The sequence below is a fragment of the Falco rusticolus genome, chromosome W (assembly GCF_015220075.1).
Source record: "Falco rusticolus isolate bFalRus1 chromosome W, bFalRus1.pri, whole genome shotgun sequence".
NCBI lineage: Eukaryota > Metazoa > Chordata > Aves > Falconiformes > Falconidae > Falco > Falco rusticolus.
The window spans coordinates 22,121,305-22,148,091 of NC_051209.1; the positions used below are offsets into that span (position 1 = coordinate 22,121,305).

At 44.7% G+C, this 26,787-nt stretch overlaps 1 long non-coding RNA gene across 1 annotated transcript; it reads left to right on the top strand.

Annotated features, from left to right (window-relative positions):
• Positions 1-515: 515 nt before the first annotated feature.
• On the top strand, positions 516-24,920 carry LOC119140682. Its single transcript, XR_005101681.1, has 4 exons — positions 516-980; positions 15,012-15,014; positions 19,244-19,248; positions 24,910-24,920. It is a non-coding gene; the product is annotated as an uncharacterized LOC119140682 (long non-coding RNA).
• The last annotated feature ends 1,867 nt before the right edge of the window (positions 24,921-26,787 follow it).

The window sequence follows — 26,787 nt, forward strand, 5'->3', positions numbered from 1 at the left end:
CATAAGTGAGAGAAAGAGCTATTTCATGCTGGCAAGACAAAAATCAATGCATTTAAGGTAAAGAAAGGGTATTTCACATTCAGTAACAGGAAAAATATTTGAAATTATACATGAAAATTGGGATAATGTAAAAATTAAGATCTTCAAGAAAAAATCCTGATACTTAACTATTAAATCCCATATTATTAATCAATGCATCTAATCCTGTCCTGCCAATAGTGTAAATGAGATGGTTTCATGGCCTTTCAAAAATCTCATCTGGCTGAGGACTTGTTGCAGAATGGCTGTGTGATCACGGCCATGACTCCCTTAAAGATCTTTGTGAAACAAAGTTAGTGTAAGTTAGCTGAAGCAGGCCTTGCAGCTATGCTGAGGCATGCTGAGAAGGAAGCTGAGAAAAACACACTGACCTTGTGCCTAATGTTGTAAATAACTTTGAGGAATTCGCGTAGACAAGAGAGAAAAAAAAATATGTAGCTAGCTAACCGAAACCGCAAGTAGGAGGACGTATGAAAATGTAACCCTTTAGAGCTTAACCAATCAGCAGATGACTAGTAGGCATAATTAACTGGAACTGTATATAAGACATAATTGCCCCGTAATAAATCAAAGCTTGCTCTATCACTCATATTGAGTTTGCCCGCTTGACTTCCCTCGCCGTCAACAAGTGGCGCCTGAACAGGGACTGACGCCTTCATTATGTTCCCATGAAGAGAGGACCCCCACTCCTCCTTTGGTGGACAGCGTGCTCGTTGAGGCCCCGGTTGCAGCGTCCGGGAAGCGGGGGACTGGCTCCGAAGATATTGTTCGCCGTCTCCCCACTTGGACCTTCGGCAATAAGGCGGGGTCTGCCAGCCGAGAAGGAGGATACCTAGCGAAATCGCTGCTCCAGACCAGACAACAGGGAGGTCGCGGAAATCCAACCTCGCCTGACAAGAAGGGGGGCGAGACTACAGAGTGCGCGCATCATGGAAAGAGAGGTAGCCGGTAGCCTTTGAATTATTAAGATGCTTTTTAGAAAAGCGGGGAGTAGGCCCTTTAAAAGATCTGGCCAGGTTAATTACTATGGGAAAAGTGAAAGGGTTTTTTACAGACCCCGAAAAAATGTTTGAAGTAGAGGAGTGGCGTGCGTTTGGAGACTGCTTGTGGGACTTAGTTATAGATGACGATAAGGCAGAAAAAAAAAAATTAAAAAAAAATTAATAAAATCATGGCATGAAGTAACTAATTGTATAAAAAGATATCAAGCAGAAAAGCGCCTTGCTGCAGCAGTAACAAGCCGACTTGCAAGCGCAGATCCTAATGCAGGAAAAATTATGCCATGTGAAAATTACATTCCAATACCCCCTTTATCACAAACAGTGCCCTCTGTACCACCTATAGAGCCCACTGTACCACCTCCAGACCCTTCGTGTCCTCCGCCCCCCCCCTCCGGCGCAGTAGCCTCGGGGGGGCCAGAGGGTGGGGACACATCTGACGAAAGTGCTGCTGAGGAAGAAAATAGCAGTGGGCAGTCAATACAAAATTAAAAAAAAAAAAAAAAATAAAAAAGGAACAAAAAATACAGTAAACAAACTGGTGCGTTCTACGTGCATTAATTGGCAAAAAATAGCACAAGAAGCAGCTGCTCAGGGAATATTTGATATTGCTGAGCAAGTCAACCCCCCACAAGCTTTCCCTGTAACGTATCAGATGAATGCCGCTAACCAAAGACAAGGAACCTGGGAGGCTTTGATTGGAAAATATTAAGTCAGTTACGTAGTACAGTGAATGAGTCAGGCCTCCACAGTGAGCCCACCAGATATACCTAACTTTATGAAAGGGCCGTTATTGTGCCAGTGTATTCTGGAGAATAGTAACAGTTACACCAAAGGCATTTTAGTAACCCTGCCCTTAGATTCTTCTGTAGAAACAATGCTAGAGCGAATGAGTTGGGTGCCAGTAGGTCAGCAAGCCTTGCTAGTGGAAGCAATCCAAGCAGTAGGGAGAGATTTAGTGCAAGCCCAAAGTCAGGCTTTTGCAGCGCTTGCGCCTCTGCGCCCCCCTGGGGCTACCGCGCCCCGGAAGCCAGCGACCACCACGCGCCGAGACTTCCTCTGCTATCGATGCGGGAAGCCAGGACATACCCGTGACCGATGTTGACAACGTCAAGTGTGGTGCCAAAATTGTCAGCGAGGGACCCACAGCACCAACGTCTGTCGGCAGACGGGAAACGAGAAACCGAGCGCGAGGAGCCGCAGCGCGTCGACCCCAATTGCGACTCCTGTCACCTTCACGACACCCCCTCCAGGAGACATGACCAACTCTTATCGGCAGACACCGTGTTACAACCCGCCACCCGAAGGAGCCTCGGCCTGGACCTGGCAACAGCAGTAGATACAACATTAATTGACAACCGACCACAAAACATCGCAACTCGTGTCCGAGGACCTCTGATAATTAATGGACAAAGTTATGGTGCTCTATTATTAGGGCGGTCTTCTGGTAGTTTAAAAGGGCTGTTTGAAAGTGTGTTGCTTATAGTAATAATTGTTATCATTGCACTCGTATGTTTAAGCTGTGCTCTCTCTTGTATTCAAAAATTACTCGAGCGTGTAACTGCACAAGTTTTGCTTGCGCAAAGAGAAAAAGGGGGAAATGTTGCAGAATGGCTGTGTGATCATGGCCATGACTCCCTTAAAGATCTTTGTGAAACAAAGTTAGCGTAAGTTAGCTGAAGCAGGCCTTGCAGCTATGCTGAGGCATGCTGAGAAGGAAGCTGAGAAAAACACTGACCTTGTGCCTAATGTTGTAAATAACTTTGAGGAATTCGCGTAGACAAGAGAGGAAAAAAAAAATGTAGCTAGCTATCCGCAGAAACCGCAAGTAGGAGGACGTATGAAAATGTAACCCTTTAGAGCTTAGCCAATCAGCAGATGACTAGTAGGCATAATTAACTGGAACTGTATATAAGACATAATCGCGCCGTAATAAATCGAAGCTTGCTTTATCACTCATATTGAGTCGGCTGCTTGCTTCCCCTCGCTCGTCATTAACTTTCCCTATAGCAGCCCTCATAGTGCTGTGCTTGTATTGGTAGCTAGAAACGTGGTGATAACACACCAGTGTTTTGACTACTGCTGAGCAGTGCTCACACAGCATCAAGGCTGTCTCCCCAGCATTCCCCACCCACCACCACCAGTAGGCTGAGGGGTGGGCAAGAGGATGGGAGGAGACATAGCCAGGACAGCTGACCCAAACTGACCAAAGGGATATTCCATACCATATGATGTCTGCTCAGATATAAAAGCTAAGAGAATGGAGAAGGAGGGGGAACATTTGTTATTACAGCATTTGTCTTCCGGAGAAACTGCTATGCATACTGAAGCCCTGCTTCCCGGGAAGTGGCTGAACATTGCCTGCTGATGGGAAGTAGAGAATAACATCTTTTGTTTTCCTTTGCTTCCATGCGCGGCCTTTACTTTTCCTTTATTAAACTGCCTTTATCTTGACCCACAATTTTTTCTTCCATCTTATTTTCTCACACACACCCCTGCTGAGGAGAGGAGTGATAGAGCAGCTTGGTGGGCACCTGGCATCCAACCAGGGTCAACCCACCACAGAAGTTCATTTAAAATCATCTATTTCAAAATAAAACTTAACTACAAATATCAGACAGCATCCCTCTACCTATTTGCATGTGAAACATTACCTTGGTAGCTGGAGAACAAGATACAACACCAACTGTGACTGAGAATTAATGTGAAGACCTGCTGGTGACAAGCAGAACAGGGAACCAATGCTATTGTTTCTCTTGTAGCCCCTGGTCCTCTAATACGTCAGCGTCAAATGCACTCAGTCAGCATCACATAAATGCAAGGATGCTTGTCTTGTGCTTTATAGCATCTGATGTCACTATGGATTATGGTAAACCAGCCATTTTTCTTTCAAAATTTTGTATATTTAAACAAGAACTTCCTTTACATGTAAGGAAGTCCCATTTATAGCAAAAAGCAGTGTAAAAAATAAAAACATTTCCTAAACAGCCTGCTTCAGAACAGAACATGGATCAAAAGCTTTGTGTGTGTCTTTCTTTTCCTGTGTGCTTCCTCTATGAGATAACAAAGGAAATGGTAGCCAAATACTTTCAAGGAAATTGTCTTTGTGAAGGAGGAGGGAAGACGAAAAAGGGAAAACCAAATCACGTCTGCAGTTGTACCTTGAGAAGTGTAAGTCAGCGAAATAACTTACATATATCTGTAAGTTCTTTCATGGATGATGTTCTAGTATAAACTAAACAAAATTTTTTCCCAGAAACACTAAATAGCAGACGCTCCTAGAGTAAAGGTAAGCCTTGCATATATTCAGATAAGTTTTGATGAGGTCAGGGACCTGGTAGTTTCTGCTTCCAGTCTGAATTCTCTCACTTTTGCCAAAGGATCGGCTTCTTGATGAAACCCTTCCTCTTCTTCCTCCTCCCTTTCTAATCAGCGCTATGGACCTGTTGACCTCCTTGTCCATTGTTTTTTTTTCACTACTGGGGCAACTACTGTAGCTGTTGTTTGGGTCCCTATCTCAACCATGGTGTTCTCAGATGCAGTTTGTGCCCCTGTCTCAACTATCATGTTCTTAGATGTAGTTTGTATCCTGGTCTCAATCATGGCATTCTCAGAGGTAGTTTGGGTCCCTGCCTCAATCACAGTCCTCTGATAGTACTGAATTGTGGCTCAATAGGCACAGGTCAAGCCCCAGTACAGTGGTAGAAGCTGTAGGTTTTCATTGGGGTAGGCAAGGCACCCTGCTATCAGGCAGTGTGCCAGTTTACCAGGGTTACTTCCCTGTTCAGCTGTGAAATCCCAGGCCATGGGAGGTGATAATGGCCCTAGGCACCTGCCCAAATCCTTCCACACACCTTGCCACCCAGGGACTGGATGCCTCAGGGTATGTTTCAGTATTGCCTCACCCAAAAGTTGTCTCCTCTTACAGTAGGACCACACCAGATTGCGCAATCCCAACAATAAGTCAACAGTGTTAATTAGTAGTATTAAACAGCTCATGTAAGGGTGAACCTGTACCTCAGGAGCCTGCACAACAAAAACACCTACATCAATCCTAGATGGGAAGAGAGAGATGCATTCCCTCATCCTCTCCACAAAACAACTCCCCCAGCACAGTAAGGGCATCAATGCCAGGGCAAAGCACATAGCCATTATTTGTATTAACATGTTCCCAAGTTTGGCAAAATAAAGAGGAAAGCAGTGCAGCCAGAAAACTCCATGACCACACAAAAACTTGCCGCTTAATAACTACTGTAACTATAGCACTGTGGTGGGTTGACCCTGGCTGGACACCAGGTGCCCACCAAGCTGCTCTATCATTCCCCCTCTCAGAGTAGGATGATGAGAAATAAAAACAAATCTTACAACACCTTCCCCCCCCCCCCCCTTCTTCCCAGGCTCAACTCCACTCCGGATTTCTCTACCTCTTCCCCCTGAGTGGCGCAAGGGAAATGGGGAATGGGGGTTTCAGTCAGTTCATCACACGTTGTCTCTGCCGCTCTTTCCTCCTCAGGGGGAGGACTTCTCACACTTTTCCCCTGCTTCAGCATGGGGTCCCACTCATGGGAGACAGTCCTCCATGAAATTCTCCAATGGGGCTCCTTCCAATGAGATGCAGCTCTTCACAAACTGTTCCATCATGAATTCTTTCCACGGGGTGCAGTCCTTCAGGAACAGACTGCTCCAGCGTGAGTCCCCCATGGAGTCACAAGTCCTACCAGAAAATCTGCTCTAGTGCAGGCTTGCCCATGTGGTCACAGCCTCCTTCAGGCATCCACCTGCTCTAGCGTGGGGTTCTCCACAGGCTGTAGATGGATATCTGCTCCACTGTGGACCTCCATGGGCTGCAGGGTGACAGCCTGCCTCCCCACGGTCTTCACCATGGGCTTCAGGGGAATCTCTGCTCTGGTGCCTGGAGCACCTCCTCCCCCTCCTTCTTCACTGACTTTGGTGTCTGCATAGTTGTTGCTCTCACATTTTCTCACTCCTCTCTCATCTGCTTTTGTGCAGCAGTTTTTCTCCCTCTTAAACATGTTATCACAGAGGCACTCCCACTGTCACTGTTTGACTCAGTCTTGGCCAGCAGCAGCTCTGTCTTGGAGCTGGCTGGCATTGGCTCTGTTGGACATGGGGGAAGATTCTGGCATCTTCTCACAGAAGCCACCCCTGTAGCCCCCCGCTGCCAAAGTCTTGCCATGTAAACCCAATACAGAAGCACACTCAATTCAAAACTGCCGTTGTCTCATGTCCCATATTGGATGCCACAAATGACTGTGGTGGATTGACCATGGCTGGCTGCCAGGTGCCCACCAAGCCGTTCTCTCACTACCCCTCCTCAGCGGGAAAGAGAGAGAAAATAAGAAATACTCGTGGGTCAAGATAAAGGCAGTTTAATGAAGAAAAGCAAAGGCCATATGTGGAAGCAAAGGAAAACAAAGGAAAAAGAATTACGCTCTACTTCCCATCAGCAGGTGATGTCCAGCCACTTTCTGGGAAGTAGGGCCCCAGTAGGTGGAGTGGTTGCTTACGAAGACAAATGCCTTAATAATGAATGCCCCACCTCCTCCTCCTTTCACTGAGCTTTTATTGCTAAGAATGATGTCAGTTTGGATCAGCTATCAGTAGAGTTTGGGTTGGAGAGATCTTTGATGCTGTGCCAGTTCTGCTCAGCAGTAGCCAAAACACTGGTGTGTTATCAAAGCCTTTCTAGCTACAAATAGAAAGCACAGCACTATGAGGGCTGCTATGGGGAAGTGTAACTTCATTCCGGCCAGACCAAATACAAATGTATATAAATACCTGAAGGGAAGGTGCAAAGAAGAAAGAGCCAGGCTCTTTTCAGTGGTGCCCAGTGACAGGACAAGAGGCAACAGGCGCAAACTGAAACACAGGAGGTACCATTTGAACATCAGGAAATGCTTTTTTTCCTGTGAGGGTGACTAAGCACTGGAACAAGTTGCCCAGAGAGGTTATAGAGTCTCCCTCCTTGGAGATATTCAAAAGCTGGCTGGACATTGTCCTGGGCAACCAGTTCTATGTGGCCCTGCTTGAGAAGGGTGTTATGATCACATGCCCTCTAGAGGTCCCTTCCAAGCTCAATTCTTCTGTGATTCTGTGATTCTGTATGTCTTTCCAATTAACCATTAATTGCTTTCTTTGCCACAGTCTTTAATAGTAAGACCAGTCACCCTCAGGATACTCATCCCCCTGAGCTGGATGTCTGGCAAGAGGAGCAGAATGAAGTCCTGCAGGAGCGGTCTGGAAACTAGGACCATGCATGGCAATCAGTTAGCTGAGGGGAATGTACTCGAGCTTGTCTAGACAACAATTAACATGATGAGGCATGTTTGCAGAGCACAGGGGAGTGGGAGACGGATGGCGCCAAGGATGGCGCCAAGGAAAGGTAACACCTTGCTGTTAATTGCTGGTAGTTAACCACCAATCAGGGATTGCCTAGTATGCAAGGCTTAGCTTCAAGAACCAATCTGTTTAAAACGCGCAGCTTCTGAAAGTGTATAAAAACGCGTGCTTCTGTACAATAAATTGACATTTGCTTGCATCAAGCTGCGTCCCGTCTCTTCATTCGCCGCAAATTGGTGACCCCGACGTGATGCGTTTAAGGATCTAACATGAAGGGCTCTCGAATCGCCTATCTGAGCGACATGCAGCGAATCCCACAGAACTTTGAATGATCTGCTGAAAGGAAGCGGGAGCCGGCCATAAATCCCTCCGGAGTTGAGAGGTGAGCTGTGGGAAATCTGTAACGGGGAATCAGGCTTCGTCCCCAGAAAGAGACGTATATGGACTCATAAAAGGTCTTCTAGTCAGATCAGAGAGTCCTTGCCTCAGTCTCCTCAAATGGTGACCCCTATGGTGGTGTTCTGAAGCCTTGGAAGAATAAGGACTGAACAGGTCGGTAAAAAAAGACAGCTCGTGGAAGAGGGCTACGTTCCGGAGGAGACGGCTTGGCTGAACGATCGTCTTGCTGTCTGGACCAGGCAGACAACCTAAACCCCGAGGATAACACCTGTATTCATCGAGACAGGTGAGCAGCCAAGAAAATTTAGAGACTTTGAAAGAATGAAAGTGTGTACATACAGCAGCCAATTGTATGATGCTGCCGCGGAGGGGAACTCCGTGTCGGGAATGCATTTAACATCTTGGTGGCAAATTCTGACTACTCTTTGCCAAGTGTGGACTAATTCTACTAACGGTGCTAAACCAGAGGAAGCTGTAAATTCCACCGACAGCGCGACTCTTCTCAAGACACTGTCAGTGATGGTGATTCTGTCCACACCTGCTCTGCCCCCGAAGCTTCTGTCACTGATTGCAGCGACCCTCACAACACAGGAGCAAGCATAGGAACAGGACAACTCAGACAATGATTCCATTGACACTGATAAACCTTTTGATACAGGTCCTATAGATCCAGAAAAGGAGCTAGACCTTTCCCCCACCCCCTTGTCTCTCCTGATGCATTGATTGTATTTTTGGGGAGGGTGAAAGGGGGTCTGAGGGATCGGTGGCAGGAATGCAAGTGGGAAACACTTAAGCGATGGGTTTTGGGAGTCGCTATGGCATGTTCAGTATTTTGTCAGACAAATCAACCTGCAGGGTGGCAGCCTGTGCAATACGATGTAGGACAAGGCCTCAAGGACAAGAGTCCAGGTACTGATAGCCTGATGAATAGAGACTTGTTAGAACTTGTAGGGCACAATCCCTGGGAGCAAAGGAACAAGCAAACTGCAGACCCCTGAGCCGTCACAGTTGAGGAGGCAACCAGGCGGACAGAGAAACAAGTAGCCAGATAAGGGAACGGATGGTGCCAATATGTAATCAAGAAAGCCACGTAGAAAGAAACTCCCTAACCTTGGAATAGAAATTATTGCTATGTCAAGATAAACTAGTAAGTTCCTATTGTTCTAACGGTGTGCCTTAAATATCAACCAATCAGTGTTTTTTACGCTTAAGATTTAACCAATCAGTGTGTAATATGTAGAAGGTAGAAACGTATATATTTGTAAGAAAATCACTAATAAAGGGACAACTTGCTTGCATCAAGCTGCGTCCCGTCTCTTCATTCGCCGCAAATTGGTGACCCCGACGTGATGCGTTTAAGGATCTAACGTGAAGGGCTCTTGAATCGCCTATCTGAGTGACATGCAGCGAATCCCACAGAACTTTGAATGATCTGCTGAAAGGAAGCGGGAGCCGGCCATAAATCCCTCCGGAGTTGAGAGGTGAGCTGTGGGAAAACTGTAACGGGGAATCAGGCTTCGTCCCCAGAAAGAGACGTACATGGACTCATAAAGGGTCTTCTAGTCAGATCAGGGAGTCTGTGCCTCAATCTCCTCAAATGGTGACCCCTATGGTGGTGTTCCGAAGCCTTGGAAGAATAAGGACGGAAAAAAGACAGCTCGTGGAAGAGGGCTGCGTTCCGGAGGAGACGGCTTGGCTGAACGATCGTCTTGCTGTCTGGACCAGGCAGACAACCTAAACCCCGAGGATAACACCTGTATTCATCGAGACAGGTGAGCAGCCAAGAAACCTTAGAGATTTTAAATAATTGAAGAAATTTTAAGAAGCTTTAGAAACCTGTACTCATTGAGACAGGCGAGCAGTCAAGAAACTTTAGAGACTTTGAAAGAAATTAAAGCGGTCAGCAGACAATTGTATGATGCTGCCGCAGAGGGGAACTCCGTGTCGGGAATACATTTAGCACCTTGGTGGCAAATTCTGACAACTCTTTGCCAAGTGTGGACTAATTCTACTAACGGTGCTAAACCAGAGGAAGCTGTAAATTCCACCGACAGCACGACTCTCTCAAGACACCGTCAGTGATGGCGATTCTGTCCACACCTCCTCTGCCCCCAAAGCTTCTGTCACTGATTGCAGCGACCCTCACAACACAGGAGCAAGCACGGGAACAGGACAACTCAGATAATAATTTTATTGACACTGATAAACCTTTTGATACAGGTCCTATAGATCCAGAAAAGGAGCTAGACCCTTCCCCCACCCCCTTGTCTCTCCTGATGCAATGATTGTATTTTTGGGGAGGGTGAAAGGGAGCCTGAGGGATTGGTGGCAGGAATGCAAGTGGGAAACACTTAAGTGATGGGTTTTGGGAGTCGCTATGGCATGTTCAGTATTTTATCAGACAAATCAACCTGCAGAGTGGCAGCCTGTGCAATACGAGTCTGTTAAAGAGTTAAGCAAAGCAGTGCGGGAAGGGAGGATTCATAATACATTTGCTATGTCCCTTCTTGAAGTGATGGAAGAGCCTTATACACTCACACTGCACGATTGGAAGTTATTGCTTTGTATGGTACTAACTGATACAGTATATGATGTGGTTATCTGATTTTTGTGAGCTATGTGTAGTGGCCTTGACTGAAAACCTTAATCGGCGAATTGCTGTTAACTAGGAGCAGTTGGCTGGAGAAAATAAGTGTGCCAATTCTGTGACTCAGGAAAGGTATCCCAGGGACAACTGTTTGCAAATGAATGAGATGGCTATTAAGGCAGTCAGGATGCGGGAGTCTTGCCACAGTCTTGCCGGGTCCTAGAGAGTCACTAACTTTAATACTATCTTTATTGATTGGCTTCAGAATATTTTGCAACAAGTCGAACATCAGGAAGCTCAAGGGTTGCTTTTAAAACAACTAGCTGTGATAATGCCAATGAAAATTGTAAACGGGCAACTTTCACAATCGCAACCCCAACATGTGTCAAATGATTGTAACGCAGAACTCACAGCAGACTGTAATTCTCAGGCTGAGTTCTGGAATGCAGCATAACACATTTTTGCTTCTCTAATCTCTTCTGTAAGAATAGTACACGCTCTTAACTTGCTTAGTAAATTAGGCTGCTAGCTTGCTAAACAAAGTAATACTACAAATACTATTTTTTTTCTGGCGTATTAACAGATGTTGATTCTGTCCATCATATGTTGCTACAGAACCGAGTTGCTATTGATTTTTATTATTAGCACAGGGACACAAGTGTGAAGACTTTGGTAGGATGTGTTACGTGAATCTGAGTGACCACTGTGAATTAATTTACAAAAGTATACAAAACTCAAAAGCCTTAAAACAAAGATCTGCAACAGAGCCAGGGGCGGGATGCCTTTGGTCTCTTCTCACGGCTGGGAAACTTTGGGCCATGACTCAAAAGTATTACAGGATTTATTATAATTATCTTTAACCACCTTATTGATGTTTGCCTTATGTCTCCCATACCTTTTTTTCCTGTATTCAGTGTTTAGTTGATTGTAACATAAATCAGGTCATGGTCACCCAGCTACACACAACCTTTGCCTTGTCGCAATTAACAAGCAAAAAAAAGGAGGATAGAGAATGTCTGAAGAGAGATGTAGGAGAGGAAAATGAGAATATTTGACCTAACAAGAGATGAGAGAACAGCTGGGTATTGTGAAGGAGACTAGGAAAGATAAACATGGTTATCTAGTGTTTAATAGGTGTCTGCATGCTTGTAGTGATATATAGCTATGTAACTACATGAACAATTCCTGCCCTGAGCCTGGTGGAGCATACAGCTGCGGTTTGTGTCCGGGCTCAGAGATGTAAATAGGGGCTTCTCTGTTATGGTAAAAGTGTTTCTCTTTGCATAAAAAAAGAGAGGGAATGAGGGGAATGACCCCAGAGGTATGTTCAGAGAAGGCATGCGATGTTTCGAACTTTTTGACTGAACCAGTTCTTGTTTGGTGTGCCCTTCCACCTATGTATAATGTTAATCCAAAAGAAGCTGATATTGTTTACACTTTGTCGATAATTGTCTTTCTGTAGATGCTAATGTAGTAGGAGGCTATGATGGGAACGTGTCGCAGCGGTTCTTCTCTTATCCAGAGTAACAGCAGGGAAAGCATTAAAGAGTTAAATCACCTTGTTTGGTAGGCAGTTCAGAATGTGAGTCAAAATTGCCACTGCTTTTTGGTGTTGGTTCAAGGACATGGCTGTGAGGATTTTGATGGTATGTGCTGCATGGATTTTAGGCGCCCCATTGCAGCAACATGTTATCAAAATCTGAGAAAATTTCAGCCTTTTTTTGGCATCCATTCACTCGATTGGCAGTATTGTTTGTTTGCTATTACCTTGGTTGCTGTCATGTTTGCAAGGGCCCTGCAGAACATGGCAAACCTGGTACTAGCTGTTCAAAAACATAAAGGGGAAATTGTAAAACTGTACGGAACAAAGACAGTGGGTTATTTTTACATTGATAATATGTCTTAGTTGGTTTTTTATTTGTTCTATTACTTGTGCCTTGTTTTTGCTCGGTTTCAGGGGTTCTTTTGTGCAACAGGAAGGGGGAGATGCAGGATCGGGCTGGAAACTAGAACCATGCATGGCAATCAGTTAGCTGAGGGGAATGTACTCGAGCTTGTCTAGACAACAATTAACATGGTGAGGCATGTTTGCAGAGCACAGGGGAGTGGGAGACGGATGGCGCCAAGGATGGCGCCAAGGAAAGGTAACACCTTGCTGTTAATTGATGGTAGTTAACCACCAATCAGGGATTGCCTAGTATGCAATGCTTAGCTTCAAGAACCAATCTGTTTAAAACGCGCAGCTTCTGAAAGTGTATAAAAGCGCGTGCTTCTGTGCAATAAATTGACATTTGCTTGCATCAAGCTGCGTCCCGTCTCTTCATTCGCCGCAAAGTCCCTATAGTCCAGGATTCTATGATTCTGTGATTCTATGTGATGAAGCATTACTTTCCAGGAAGTGGCTAAACATCTGCTTGCCAATGGGAAGCATGAATTCCTTATTTCGCTTTGCTTGTTGCACGCAGCTTTACTTCATGTGTTAAACTGTCTTTATCTTAACCCATGATTTTTCTCACTTTTGCACTTCTGATTCCCTACCCCATCCCGCTGTGAGGTGAGTAAGCAAATGAATGCGTGGAGCTTAACTGCCTACTGTGGTTAACCCTCAACACTTCCTCAAACCTGGTTTGCATGTCCATGTCATTCTCTAGCAAACTTCAAGCTGGACTAGTTGGTGAGTAGGAGGCCCTGGACCTGGGCAGGTCTATCAAGTGGGCAGAGGGTCCATGCTGGAATGCTCAGGGGAACTTGTGAGTGTGGAGTGCCTGTGAGATGAGTGTGTGATTGCATGTGTGTTTGCTAGTGAGCATCAAGCTGGACTAGCCATCAAGTAGGGGACCCATGAAGAGGTAAGAGGACCTGGGATCCGGGCAGTGATATTGGACAGACTGCTGCGGGCATTTCGGGCGAGCGGGAGTCAGATACGAATACTCACGGAGTTCAAGATCTGATCCGTTTATTGTACAAACCAGGTAGACTTTTATAAGGCATTCTATAAGCGTGCAATAATGTGATTGGCTATTTTACAAGCGTATAATAATATGATTGGTTAACAATTGTTTACTGGGAAGATTTCTGTTTCTGCTTGTTCTGGCACGTAGGCTCTTTTCTGCGGTCTCCTAGTTCTTCTTATCGCGTCCTGTCGGCCTTGGTTTTGTGCAAACATCTGCAATTTGCTCCTTTTTCTTCATCCCACTGTTCTGGCCGTAACCTCGTCTTATCTCTTCAGTATTTTTCCACTTGCTTCAGAGTTCAGTATAATCATTCAATACAGCAAGAGCCCCAACAACAGACAGAGGAGGATGTGCTTGTACTCAGGGGATCTGTGAATGTGCATGTGCTTGTGAATCTAGAGAGTGTTGTATGTGTGCTTTCACTAGTGAACTTTGTGGTGACGCAAGTCGAGGCGGACTGAAAAAAACACTATGTCTGCGTGGCTGGGTTCGGACAAAATGGCCTTTATTGTTTATACAAACTGTTTATATATCTTAGACAGTACAAGTGTTAGACCCTGATAGGTTTTTGTGTCCTTCTTCTTGCTTGCTATTTGCTGTTGCTGTAGGTGCCCGTATGCTGCGGTTCTAAGTTCCGGTTCTCCACATCCTGTTTACATACCTGACAATTTGTGGCTGTTTTAAAGGTACACGGCTAAGTCTTTGAAGTCAACTAACTTGTCTGTAGACCCGCTGCAGACCCCAAGACATAGATGGCAGGATCCACTGATAATGAGAAGAAAAAAAAAAGCAGGGACAAGAAAGGAAGTCATTAAGTTTGCATGATCTCCAAGTGCTGCAAAGACATCCAGAGAGGATGGATAAGTGAATTAAGGGAAGAAATGGTTTTCCCAGCTGTTCTGCGGTCCCATCCAATATTTTCAACATGCTTAACAGTAATAAAAATTTGGTTAGGAAAAAAAAGCCTGAAAAAACTCCATCCCTTGAGGAAGGCCCCTTTACTGGAGGAAAGGCATGCAGCAATTCTCTCCTGTTATTTCTTAAGCTCCACCCCCATGAACTAAGGCAATCCCCATTTTGAAAATCTTGGTCAGAATTTTAGAGCTGTCAATTCAGTGTCCTTATCTTTTGCTTATCCTAAATGTTCCTTATAATGCATGATGGATTTGATCTAGAGTAAATCTGCATTTTCACTTGTGATGCTCTGGAGGAGCAGAGGAATGTGCAAATTAGTGGAAGAGTAAGAAATCAAAAGTAGAAATTGTAAAGCATGCCTACTTCTAATATGTAATTGTGCTGTCTGTGTGGAATAATTATTTGGTATTTCTCCTCCTTCTTCCACTATTGTGGAATGGTATCATAAAGTCTTAGAAATCAGCGCAGGTCTAGCAGCGGTGGGATTCCAATTAGAGCATATAAATAAGCGACACAAGTTGCCGGGTTGAATGTGGGGTAGGTTGACTCTGGCCAGCAGCTAAACACCCACACAGCCACTTTCTCACTTTCCTCACCCCCACAGCAGGATGGGGGAGAGAACAGGAAGAGCAAAAGCAAGAAAACTTGTGGATTGAGATAAAGACAGTTGAATAAGTGAAGGAAAAAAGAAAGAAAAAAACAAAACAAGCCATGCAAAAACAATCACTTGCCACCTCCCACAAGCAGACCAATGCCCAGCCAGTCTCTGAACAACAGCCAAGGAAGACAAAAACCCCCACCCTCTTCAGTCTCTGCTGCCCATTGGTGGATGTTATGACAGCGATAACATCCTAACCTTTCAGAAAAGTTTATATTAGCTGAACATCTTACTAATATAATCTGTAACAGTTCCTCTCTGCCACTCCTTCCTCCTCACACTTTTCCACTGCTCCAGTGTCGGTCGTCTCCACAGGCTGCAGTCCTTCGGTATAAGCCTGCTCCACCATGGGTCCTCCACAGGCTGGGGAACTTGCTCCTCTGTGGGCCCCTCTCCACAGGCTGCAGATCCTGTCATAAGAGCCTGCTCAAACATGGCCTGTCCTCAGGCTGCAGTTTCCTTCAGGGAATATCCACCTGCTCTGACATGAGGTCCTCCACAGGCTGTAGGGAATACATGTTTGTTGTGGTTTAACCCCAGCTGGCCACCAAGTACCACACAGCCGCTCGCTCACTCCCCCCTCATCCAGAGGGATGGGGAGGAGAATCGGAAAGGAATGTAAAACTCAAGGGTTGAGATAAGAACAATTTATAGGTAAAGCAAAAGCCGCACATGCAAGCAAAGCAAAGCAAGGAATTCATTCACTACTTCCCATCAGCAGGCAGGTGTTCAACCATCTCTAGGAAAGCAGGGCTCCATCACACATAACGGTTACTTGGGAAGACAAACACCATAATGCCAAATGTCCGTGTCCCCCCCTTTCCTTCTTCCGTGTCCCCCCTTTCCTTCTTCTTCCCCCAGTTTATATACTCAGCATGACATCCCATGGTATGGAATACCTCTTTGGCTAGTTTGGGTCACCTGTCCTGGATGTGTCCCATCCCAATTTCCTGTGCCACTCCAGCCCTCTCGCTGGCAGGGCCCAAGAAACCGATAAGTCCTTGATTTAGTATAAACATCACCCAACAACTAAAAACATCAGTGTCCTATCAACATTGTTCTCACATCATAGCCAAAACACAGCACTGTACTAACTACTAAGAAGACAATAAACTCTATCCCAGCTGAAACCAGGACAACGTTCCACCATGGTCTCTTCCACGGGCTTCAGGGGAATCTCTGCTCCAGTGCCTGGAGCACCTCCTCCCTCTCCTTCTCTGACCTTGGCATTCGCAAGATTGTTTCTCACATTTTTTCCCATCACTCCTCACATTGCCATGCAGCATTTTTCCCTTTCTTAAATATGCTTTCACAGAGGCACCACCAGCTTTGATGATTGGCTCAGCTTTGGCCAGCAGTTGGTCCATTGCCAAGCCAGCTGGAACTGTCATGTGTCTGGCACGGGGCATCCCCTGGCCGCCTTCTCACAGAGGCCACCCCTGCATCACCCCTTTCCCTCAGCCTTGTCACGTAAAACCAATACAGTGTGCTACAGCAAAATGAAGTCTGGATGAGGCTGATCAGTAATTTTAGGGGACTGCAAAGGCCAACAGCTCCCTGGAGGTCACAGATGGGGATTCCCCAGGCCAGCAGGGCATGGGCCTCGCTGACCAGGGCTTGTTCTACTGCCTCCAGTGAGGGAGCAGGGCAGGCCAGAGGGAGGGCATCTTCTTAAAAAGAAGTTAAAGAATTAGGGTGATCAGGAAATTGAGCTTCAGGGCCCTGCTATGTCACATACTTTCTGTGCAAGTAGCAGTCACAAATATGCTCTGTGCCTCACAGCACATCTGACAGAGAGCACCAGCTCATTCACAGCAAGGTCAAGACACATAAGATGTCCCTTTCTCTCATCCACATAATCCCTCAGCCTACTCCAGAGCTATTTTCTCTCAGAAATACATAGGCAACAGAAAGACGGCATCCTTTTAATAATTTAAGGAGCAAGTGGTAACAAAATTGCCTTCCTACCACAGCTTCTGGGTTCATACTGTTTTTGTGCCTAGGAGCAGATATCAAGCTCAATTTTTGCAATATTGAGACTCGGACAGTGTGGGCTTCACAGAGGCACTGAAGTTGACAGCAGTTCTCATACTTGCCACCTGCAGAAGAAGGGACAAGAGCATCCCCATATGATATATGAAACCCAGGCTGGTTCAGTGTAGAGAGCTTTGTGGCAGGTGCTGGAGGCCGCGATGCCTGTGAAGGACCTTGAAGGCTAAAGAAGAAAGAAAGAAAGAAAATGTTGGCTGAACGCCTGGAAGAAAAACAGGATATGAAGCGAGGCTGAAGCAGATGCGCGATGCCATGTCTCAGCAGCTGGCTGAGAACATGAAACTCACAGAGATAAGAAAGAAGAGAGAAAAAAAATACAAGAAGTTCAGTGTGTTTGTAGCTTAGTAATTAACCAATTACATGTAGCCAAGAAGTGTGTGAACAGTATTGATTAACCAATGATATTTTAGTACATTGCGCATGAACAATGAATGAGGATATATAAGCGTGGGGTTTGGACTAATAAAAGGTCTTCTGGTCAAATTCAGGAGTCCGTGCCTCAATCTCCTCAAATGGTGACCCCTACGGAGGAGTTCCGAAGCCTTGGAAGAATAAGGATGGAACTGGTCAATGAAAATGACAGCTCATGGAAGAGGGCTGCATTCCAAAGGAGACGTCTTGGCTGAACGATCGTCTTGCCGGCTGGACTAGGCGGGCAACCTAAACCCCGGGGATAACACCTGTACGCATTGAGACAGGTGAGCAGCCAAGAAACTTTAGAGATTTTAAATATTTGAAGAAATTTTAAGAAGCTTTAGAAACCTGTACACACTGAGACAGGCAAGCAGCCAAGAAGCTTTAGAGACTTTAAAAATTTTAAGAAATTTCAAGAAACTTTAGAAACTTTAGGAATTTTTTAAGAAACTTTAAGACATTTTAAGAAACTTTTAAAAATGGGATGCAGAGGAAAATAGTATGTTAAGGATGTTTCAGCATATTTTGCACAAAAGAGGAATTGTATATGAAAAATGCCTGGTTAAAGAGCCAAGGCACCTCAGCTACCTCGACACAAATATTTGATGTTAGAATGTGGGAGTCAGCAGGAGAGCGAATTTGGGAAAAGGCATCTCAAGGGGACTTGAATGCTAGCCAAATTATGACTACTTGGAGATTAGCGCTCGAGACTTTGAAAGAGATGTGTGCAGAAAAACAGCTTGCAGATATTGCTAAGGAGGCTTGGTCAGAGACTGAGAAGGGCCAGGAAGTTGATGTAACAACAAAACAAGATGTTGCTCAGCAGACAGAGCCGAATGAGAGCGAGGCTGAATCTGAGCATATTTCTGATGAACTAGAAGGAGCAGAGTCAGAGGACTCGGATGAGGATGGACAAGATGAAAATTTGTTAAATTTACGATTGGAGGATTTGTGGTTAAAAAAGGAACAGTCAAAAGAAAGGAAGAAGCGACTGGTGCGGCAGAGTGCTAATAAAGGAAGAAGTAGCGATGATGAAAATGATATTGGGAGATGGATTAAAGAAGAGTGGAGGAGAATGCACTTAGAAAGCATGAAAGAGGGAGTGCACACATTTCCCGTGATATTACAAGATAGACACCCAGGCCAATATCAGGCGTTTTACAGGGATATGATTAAAGAACTATGGAAAACTGTAATGCAAAATCGACTATATTCTCATTTTACACAAACTTTAATAGAGAATGTGATGATGGGTCCGCAGCTAGTGACTCTGTTAGAATGGATCCGTGAAAAGGTGCCAGACTTTCCACCTGATGACACTTTGCAAATTCCTGCCTGGCAAGAGGTCAGCAGACGATTGTATGATGCTGCCACGGAGGGGGACTCCGCAGCAGGAATGCATTTAGCACCTTGGTGGCAAATTCTGACAACTCTTCACCAAGTGTGGACTAATTCTACTAACAGTGCTAAACCAGGGGAAGCTGTAAATTCCACCAACAGTGGGAATGCTAAACCAGGGGAGGCTGCTAAACACAGGGACATGCATTTAGTCCACCGACAGCGTGACTCTTCTCAACAAACTGTCAATGATGGTGACTCCATCCACACCTCCTCTGCCCCCAAAGCTCCTGTCAACAATTGCAGCAACCCTCACAACACAGGACCAAGCACAGGAACAGGACAACTCAGACAATGATTCCATTGACACTGATAAACCTTTTGATCCAGGTCCTATAGCTCCAGAAAAGGAGCTAGACCTTCCAACCCCACACACCCCCGCAACGCATTGACTGTATTTGTATTTTCAGGGAGGGTGAAAGGGGGTCCAAGGGATCAGTGGCAGGAATGCAAGGGGGAAGCGCTTAAGCAAGGGTTTTGGGAGTCGCTATGGTATGTTCAGTATTTTGTCAGCCAAATCAACCTCCAGAGTGGCAGCCTGTGCAATACGAGGCTGTTAAGGAGTTAAGCAAAGCAGTGCAGGAAGGGACGATTCATAATACATTTGCTATGTCCCTTCTTGAAGTGATGGCAGAGCCTTATACACTCACACTGCACGATTGGAAGTCATTGCTTTGTATGGTACTAACTGATACAGTCTATGATGTGGTTATCTGATTTTTGTGAGCTATGTGTAGTGGCCTTGATTGAAAACCTTATTTGGGGAATTGCTGTTAACTAGGAGCAGTTGGCTGGAGAAAATAAGTGTGCCGATTCTGTGACTCAGGCAAGGTATCCCAGGGACAACTATCTGCAAATGAAGGAGATGGCTATTAAAGCAGTCAGGATATGGGAGTCGTTCGCCACAGTCTTGCAGGGTCCTAGAGAGTCATATACTAACTTTATTGATCGGCTTCAGAATATTTTGCAACAACAAGTCGAGCATGAGGAAGTTCAAGGGTTGCTTTTAAAACAACTAGCTGTGATAATGCCAATGAAAATTGTAAACGGGCAACTTTCCCAATCGCAACCCCAACGTGTCAAATGATTGTAACGCAGAACTCACAGCAGACTGTAACCCTCAGGCTGAGTTCTGGAATGCAGCATAACACATTTTTGCTTCTCCAATTTCTTCTGTAAGAATAGTACACACTCTTAACTTGCTTAGTAAATTAGGCTGCTAGCTTGCTAAAGAAAGTAATACTACAAATACTGTTATTTTTTTTTCTGGCTTATTAACAGATGTTGATTCTGTCATATGTTGCTACAGAACCGAGATGCTATTGATTTTTATTGTTAACACAGGGACATGCGTGTGAAGACTTTGATAGGATGTGTTACGTGAATCTGAGTGACCACTCTGAATCAATCCACAAAAGCATACAAAACTTAAAAGCCTTAAACAAAGATCTGCAGCAGAGCCAGGGGCGGGATGCCTTTGGTCGCTTCTCACGGCTGGGAAACTTTGGGCTGTGGATCAAGAGTATTACAGGATTTATTATAATTATCTTAACCACCTTATTGATGTTTGCCTTATGTCTCCCATGCCTTTTTTCCTGTGTTCAGCGTTTAGTTGATGGTAACATAAATCAGGTCATGGTCACCCAGCTACACACAACCTTTGCCTTGTCGCAATTAACAAGCAAAAAAGAGGAGGATAGAGAATGTCTGAAGAGAGATGTAGGAAAGGAAGCTGGGGAATATTTGACCTGACAAGAGATAAGAGAACAGCTGGGTATTGTGAAGGAGACTAGGAAAGATGAACATTGTTATCTAGTGATAAATAGGTGTCTGCATGCTTGTAGTGATATAACTATGTAACTGCATGAATGGTTTCTGCCCTGAGCCTGGTGGTGCATGCAGCTGTGGTTTGTGTCCGGGCTCAGTCAGAGATGTAAACATGGGCTTCTCTGTTACGGTAAAGTGTCTCTGGTAGCATAAATAAATAATAAAAATAATAAAAGGTGACTTTAATAAGACTTAGGGAAAAAATAAAAAGAAAAAAAAAAAGAGAGAAAAAAAAGGAATGAACAGTCCATAGCATGTTAAAGCAAACTTTTGGGGAAAAAAAACCAAACAAACCAAAAAGTGGGAATTGTACTGAACGGAGACAGTGGGTTATTTTGACATTGATAATGTGCAGCTGTGGCCTTGCTTTGACTATGTGCAGCTGAGATCCTGCAGCAAAGAGTTAAATAACTTTGAGGGAGTATGAGAAGAAACCAGGATGAGACAGAAAGAAAGGAGGAATGTGATCTCACCTCTAGAAGATAAGGAAACAGCATGAAAAGCAGAGAGTAATTTATAGTGAACAGTACTAAGGAATGTGTTGTATGAAGCTTTCGGACCATTTGGAGTCGATTCACAGCCAGTTACAAAAATTGAAGGACATGTCAAAGGACTTACAGCATGAACTATCGGGAGATTGGTTGCGGAATCTTTTTAAGTCATGGGGAATGACCAGATGGTTGCAGGAGCTTACAATATGTGGAGGAATGTTTTTATTGGTAATTGTAGTTATATTGATGATTATTCCCTGTATGTTGAATTGTATAAGATCTATGATTCAAAAGCAGTTTAACCTGTATGTTGTCTCTGTTAAAAATAAAGAAGGGGGAATTGTAGAGAGCTTTGTGGCAGGTGCTGGAGGCCGCGATGCCTGTGAAGGACCTTGAAGGCTAAAGAAGAAAGAAAGAAAGAAAATGTTGGCTGAACGCCTGGAAGAAAAACAGGATATGAAGCGAGGCTGGAGCAGATGCGCGATGCCATGTCTCAGCAGCTGGCTGAGAACATGAAACTCACAGAGATAAGAAAGAAGAGAGAAAAAAAGTGCAAGAAGTTCAGTGTGTTTGTAGCTTAGTAATTAACCAATTACATGTAGCCAAGAAGTGTGTGAACAGTATTGATTAACCAATGATATTTTAGTACATTGCACGTGAACTATGAATGAGGATATGGACTTTTGGGTTTTGGACTAATAAAGGGTCTTCTGGTCAAATTCAGGAGTCCGTGCTTTAATCTCCTCAGTTCAGTTTTCATCTCTGATGTAAGCAATGGCAGAAAGAGAGAGTTTGATTAGGGCACGCTAGAGTAACAATAAAGTGGGAGAGGAGGTCCCAACAGCGTCAGCTGCATGTCAGGCTCCCAATTCATGCTGCCCAGTCACGACACTGCACGATGAAGATCCCTCAGAGTCAGATCCCATTCTTACAGGGAAATCATATGGGATGGGGAAGGGGTGATGGGGGGGGTGTGTGTGTGTGGTGTGTGAGGAGAGAAAGAAAGAAGGGAGAGAGAAACAGCCCTTTTCCTTTATAACAGGGCAGGTTTGGTTCACAACTGACACTTGGCTCTTCATTACAGCGAATTATACAGAGGCAGCCTTTTCATCCATTATTAATGATCTGCTAGAGCAGCCACTCTCAAGTCATGTTATTTCCAAACTGTACAACTAGGAAATATCTTAATGAAATGTGCTATGGTCCAGACCCACAACTGTTATAAAGCAGACAGTGAACAAAAACACCGGTCTCCTCCTACAAAATCCTTAGCTCCTTACCCCAAGCTACAGTAGTCTATACTTTCAGCACTGAAACCCTGTGGTGGGTTGACCCCGGCCAGTAGCCAAATACCCACCCTGCCTCTTACTCACTCCCCTCTCCTGGGGGATGGGGAGAAAACAGAAAGAAGGAAAGATGTAGAAGAATGAAGCTGGGTTAATTAACATTGATAATATACGGCTGTGGGTTGGCTTCAGGGGCGTTGGTTGCTCAATGTAGATAAGGTGCAGCTATAGCTGGTTAAGTGGTTGAGAGCCAATGAAGAGAGAGCAGCCAAGGAAGAAGCAGAGAGAAGTGCCCTGGATGAGGAGAAGGCAGTAGAGGGACTGGTATGAAGAGTATGCTGGTATGAGATGGTAAAAGACCTTGTTGCAGCTTGATAGTTTGGAGAGTGCTGCAACAGAAAGATGACTTGTGGATTGAGATAATGACAGTTGAATAAGGAAAGCAAAAGCTGTTCGTGCAAGCAAATCAAAAAGAGGAAATAATTCGCTACTTCCCATTGTCAGGCAGATGTCTAGCCACTTCCTGGAAAGTAGGCCCTCACCACGCTTAATGGTTGCTTGGGAAGATGTCCTGGTTTCAGCTGGGATGGAGTTAATTTTCTTCTTAGTAGCTGGTACAGTGCTGCGTTTTGGCTATGATGTAAGAACAATATTGATAACCGCACTGATGTTTTCAGTTGTTGCTGGGTAATGTTTATACTAAATCAAGGACTTATCGGTTTCTTGGGCCTTGTCAGCCAGAGGGCTGGAGGGGCACAAGAGACTGGGAAGGGACACAGCCAGGTCAGCTGACCTGAACCAGCCAAAGAGGCATTCCATACCATGGGACGTCATGCTTGGTATATAAACTTGGAGGGTTAGCTGGGGGGGGGGAATCGTTGCTTGGGGACTGGCTGGGCATCGGTCAGCAGGTAGTGAGCAGTTATACTGTGCATCACTTGTTTTCCTTTTCACTTCCTTTTGATTTTACCCTTTTTTCCCCACCTTTCCATCCTAATTGTTGTTGTTAGTAGTCGTAGTATTGTTATTACTGTTGTTCTTATCTCTTTATTCTGTTTAAATTATTAAATTGTTCTTATCTCAACCCTCGAGTTTTACATTCCTTTCTGATTCTCCTCCACCCCCCTCTGGGTGGGGGGAAGTGAGCAAGCGGCTGCATGGTGTTTGGTTGCTGGCGGGGGTTAAACCATGATAGTCTATTTTTTTGGTGCCCAACTTGGGGCATCGAAGGGTTGAGGTAACGGCAGGTCTAACCAGACTGTGTTAGATTAAATTGTTTGCAGTATTCATTGTATTAAATTAATAGTAACTGGCTACAATGCTGGCTTATTTGTTTTTGAATTTGCTGCCCATGATTTCAATATTGAATTGTCTTGTTTAATTACAGTATGTGCTCCCTTTTGTGTTGTTTGTTTATATTGGGACCTGGAGTAAAGTTATTTTAGTGTTGTACTACATAGTATTAATCTATAATATGATGGGTTCATTGGTTATGAAACTAATCTGGTCTGTGCACTCGGTGTTGTCCCCTCTGTCTGGTGGCCCCTGTGAGGGAATGCCAACAACAACAATGGCACCTTTGGTTTTGTTTTCCCAGAGAGTCAGCCTGTGGGTGGGGTCTATACCTCCCCCTTCCCCTCAGGGCTAATTAATGAAACATTTAGGATTTTAGGAGGCTCTGAGTATCTTTGGTCCTATGGCAGCTCCATAGTGTCAGTTCTGAGCCTAGTGATAGTAATACTGAATTCAGTCTTTGTGTCCTGGATGTGGCGGAATTTTAAGCAACATACTGTAACTACTGCTCCAGCCCAATTAAGCAAAGCCTCTGTGGTATGGGGGATGATGGCTGAAATATAAATATGGTGAGGCTTGGCAAATTGACTATATCACATTCTCACAGACCCGCCGAGGCAAGTGACACATGCTTACAATGGTGGAAGCAACCACCGGATGGCTGGAAACATACCCTGTGCCCCATGCCACTGCCCAGAACACTATCCTGGGCCTTGAAAGACAGGTCTTGTGGTGACATGGCACCCCAGAAAGAACTGAATCAGACAGTGGAATTCATTTCCGAAACAGTCTTACAGACACTTGGGCCAAAGAACATGAGTGGGTATGTCACATTCCCTATCATGCACCAGCCTCTGGGAAAATTGAACAATGTAATGGATTGTTAAAGACTACACTGAAAGCAATGGGTGGTGGAACTTTCAAACATTGGGATAAACATTTAGCAAAGGCTACCTGGATGATTAATACCAGAGGATCTGCTCCCCGAACTGGTCCTGTCCAGTCAAAGCTTTTGCGTACTGTAGAGGGGGTTAAAAGCTCCTGTAGTGCACCTTAAAAACATGTTTGGAAAAAGAGTCTGGGTCATTCCTGCCTCAGGCAAAGGGAAACTCATTCGAGGAGGGATTGCTTTTGCTCAGGGACCTGGGAGCACTTGGTGGGTAATGTGGGAAGATGGGGAAGTTTGATGTGTGCCTCAAGGGGATTTGATTTTGGGTGAAAACAGTCAATAAATTAAGTGGTGTTAATTGTTAAATAATGCTGTATGTTGTCTTTGGTGATGATGGCAGAATTTGAACCCATGCCCTGGAGAGACCGGATAATCTTGTGGCATCTATTTCTACCATCTTTAGATTTGAAGATTTGAACCTTGGTGGTTTTTTTTTTTTTTTTTTTTTTTTTCTTCAACTGCCACACCAATGAAGATTGACTAGTGAAACCAGATCAGTGCAGCCGTAATAGGATTAGAACTGGCTTCAACATGGAATAACTCAACACCTCATGCCGTCCTCCTGGCCCAGAAAGACTGTTATAACAGATGGAGCCTAACATCATGGACTAAATGAACTGAATGGATTTAGAGGGATGGTCCGTAGACTAAAGGAATGATATCTGTGTATTTATATAAAGGACAGGAGGAGCGATGATGATGATGTATTGGAAAATGTAGCATGACATAAATGATATGGAATAAGGGGTGGATACTGTCCTGGTTTCAGCTGGGATGGAGTTAATTTTGGTGTTTGGTTGCCAGCTGGGGTTAAACCATGGCAGAAGGCAAATGCCATAATCAAAAATGTCTCCCCATCCTCCTCTTTCCCCTGAGCTTTTATTGCTGAGTGCGACATCATATTGATGAGTTGGGGTCCACTGCCTTGGCTATGTCCCTTACCAACCTCTTGTCCACCCCCAGCCTACTTGCTGGGGGGGAAGAGAGTGAAAGCCTTGGCACTGTGCTAGCACTGTTCAGCAATAGCCAAAACAGTGGTGTGTTACCAACACTGATTAGCCACAAACACAAAACACAGCACCATAGTAGTTGCTATGAAGAAAGTTAACTCCATCCCAGCCAGACCTAGTACAACCCTCCAGTTCAATTCCTGATGAAACAGGATTAATATTAATCTCTTCCAGCTAAACTGAAAGAGCTATGGTATGCAACATGTATGCACATGGAGGCCATGTATACACACTTTTTGGCCAAAAGAAATGCATAACCCACCGGTTAGCCTGAAAGAGGGTTCCCTTCTGTGTCTTATCCAGAGAAGAGGCTAGTGGTTACAGCTACCAATTACAAAATGTTATTTCAGACCTTATCAGCAGTTTATGCAAGTAGCCCGGAAAGTCCCTGGTGTCCTATGTGTCAGCCACATTACACATAAAAGGAAACAAAACAGAAACAAAGAGAAAAATAATCAAAGACTTTTTGGATAGTACCATGTAGAAGAATGGCTGCACAAGCGTGGCCATAGAATCTCTAAAGATCTGCACAATCCCGGCCTGGTATTAGAATAGGCCTGTAATCAGAATTGTGCTGAAGTTAACAAGAAGGTAGCCTTGAGCTATTCTTGAATCCTGAGACCAAGTAACTTTGTTGTATTAACAGGATGTGGCTGTAACAAGCTGCAGCTGTTGGGAAGGGAGGTGCAAGGCCAAGAGAGATAGGGAGCAGAATGGGAATATAGGGAGTAGCAAACAGCAAGGCTGAAACATAGCAACGCAAATAGCTACATGGATAGAATGCTTATTTTAGTCATGATAATTAGGGGTGTGAGAACAGCACGTGCTTAGAGGCTAATAACCAGTTATATTTTTGCTTTGGGAATATGCATGTGTATCGAGTCTATATAAGTAGTGTTAGAAACTAATAAAGTTGAGCAAGATGCATAACTCATATTGAGTAATTTCTCGACTCCGGCGAACCCTTCTCCCAACAGTACCATGCGAAGCAATGGCTTCCAATCATGTGGTGCAAGTGTATAAGACTTCCATCGCTTCAAGAAGGGACACAGTAAATGTATTATGAATTCCCCCTTCTCGCACTGCTTTTCTTAACTCTTTAACAACCTCATATTGCATAGGCTGCCACTCTGGAGGTTGATTTGGCCGATAAAATA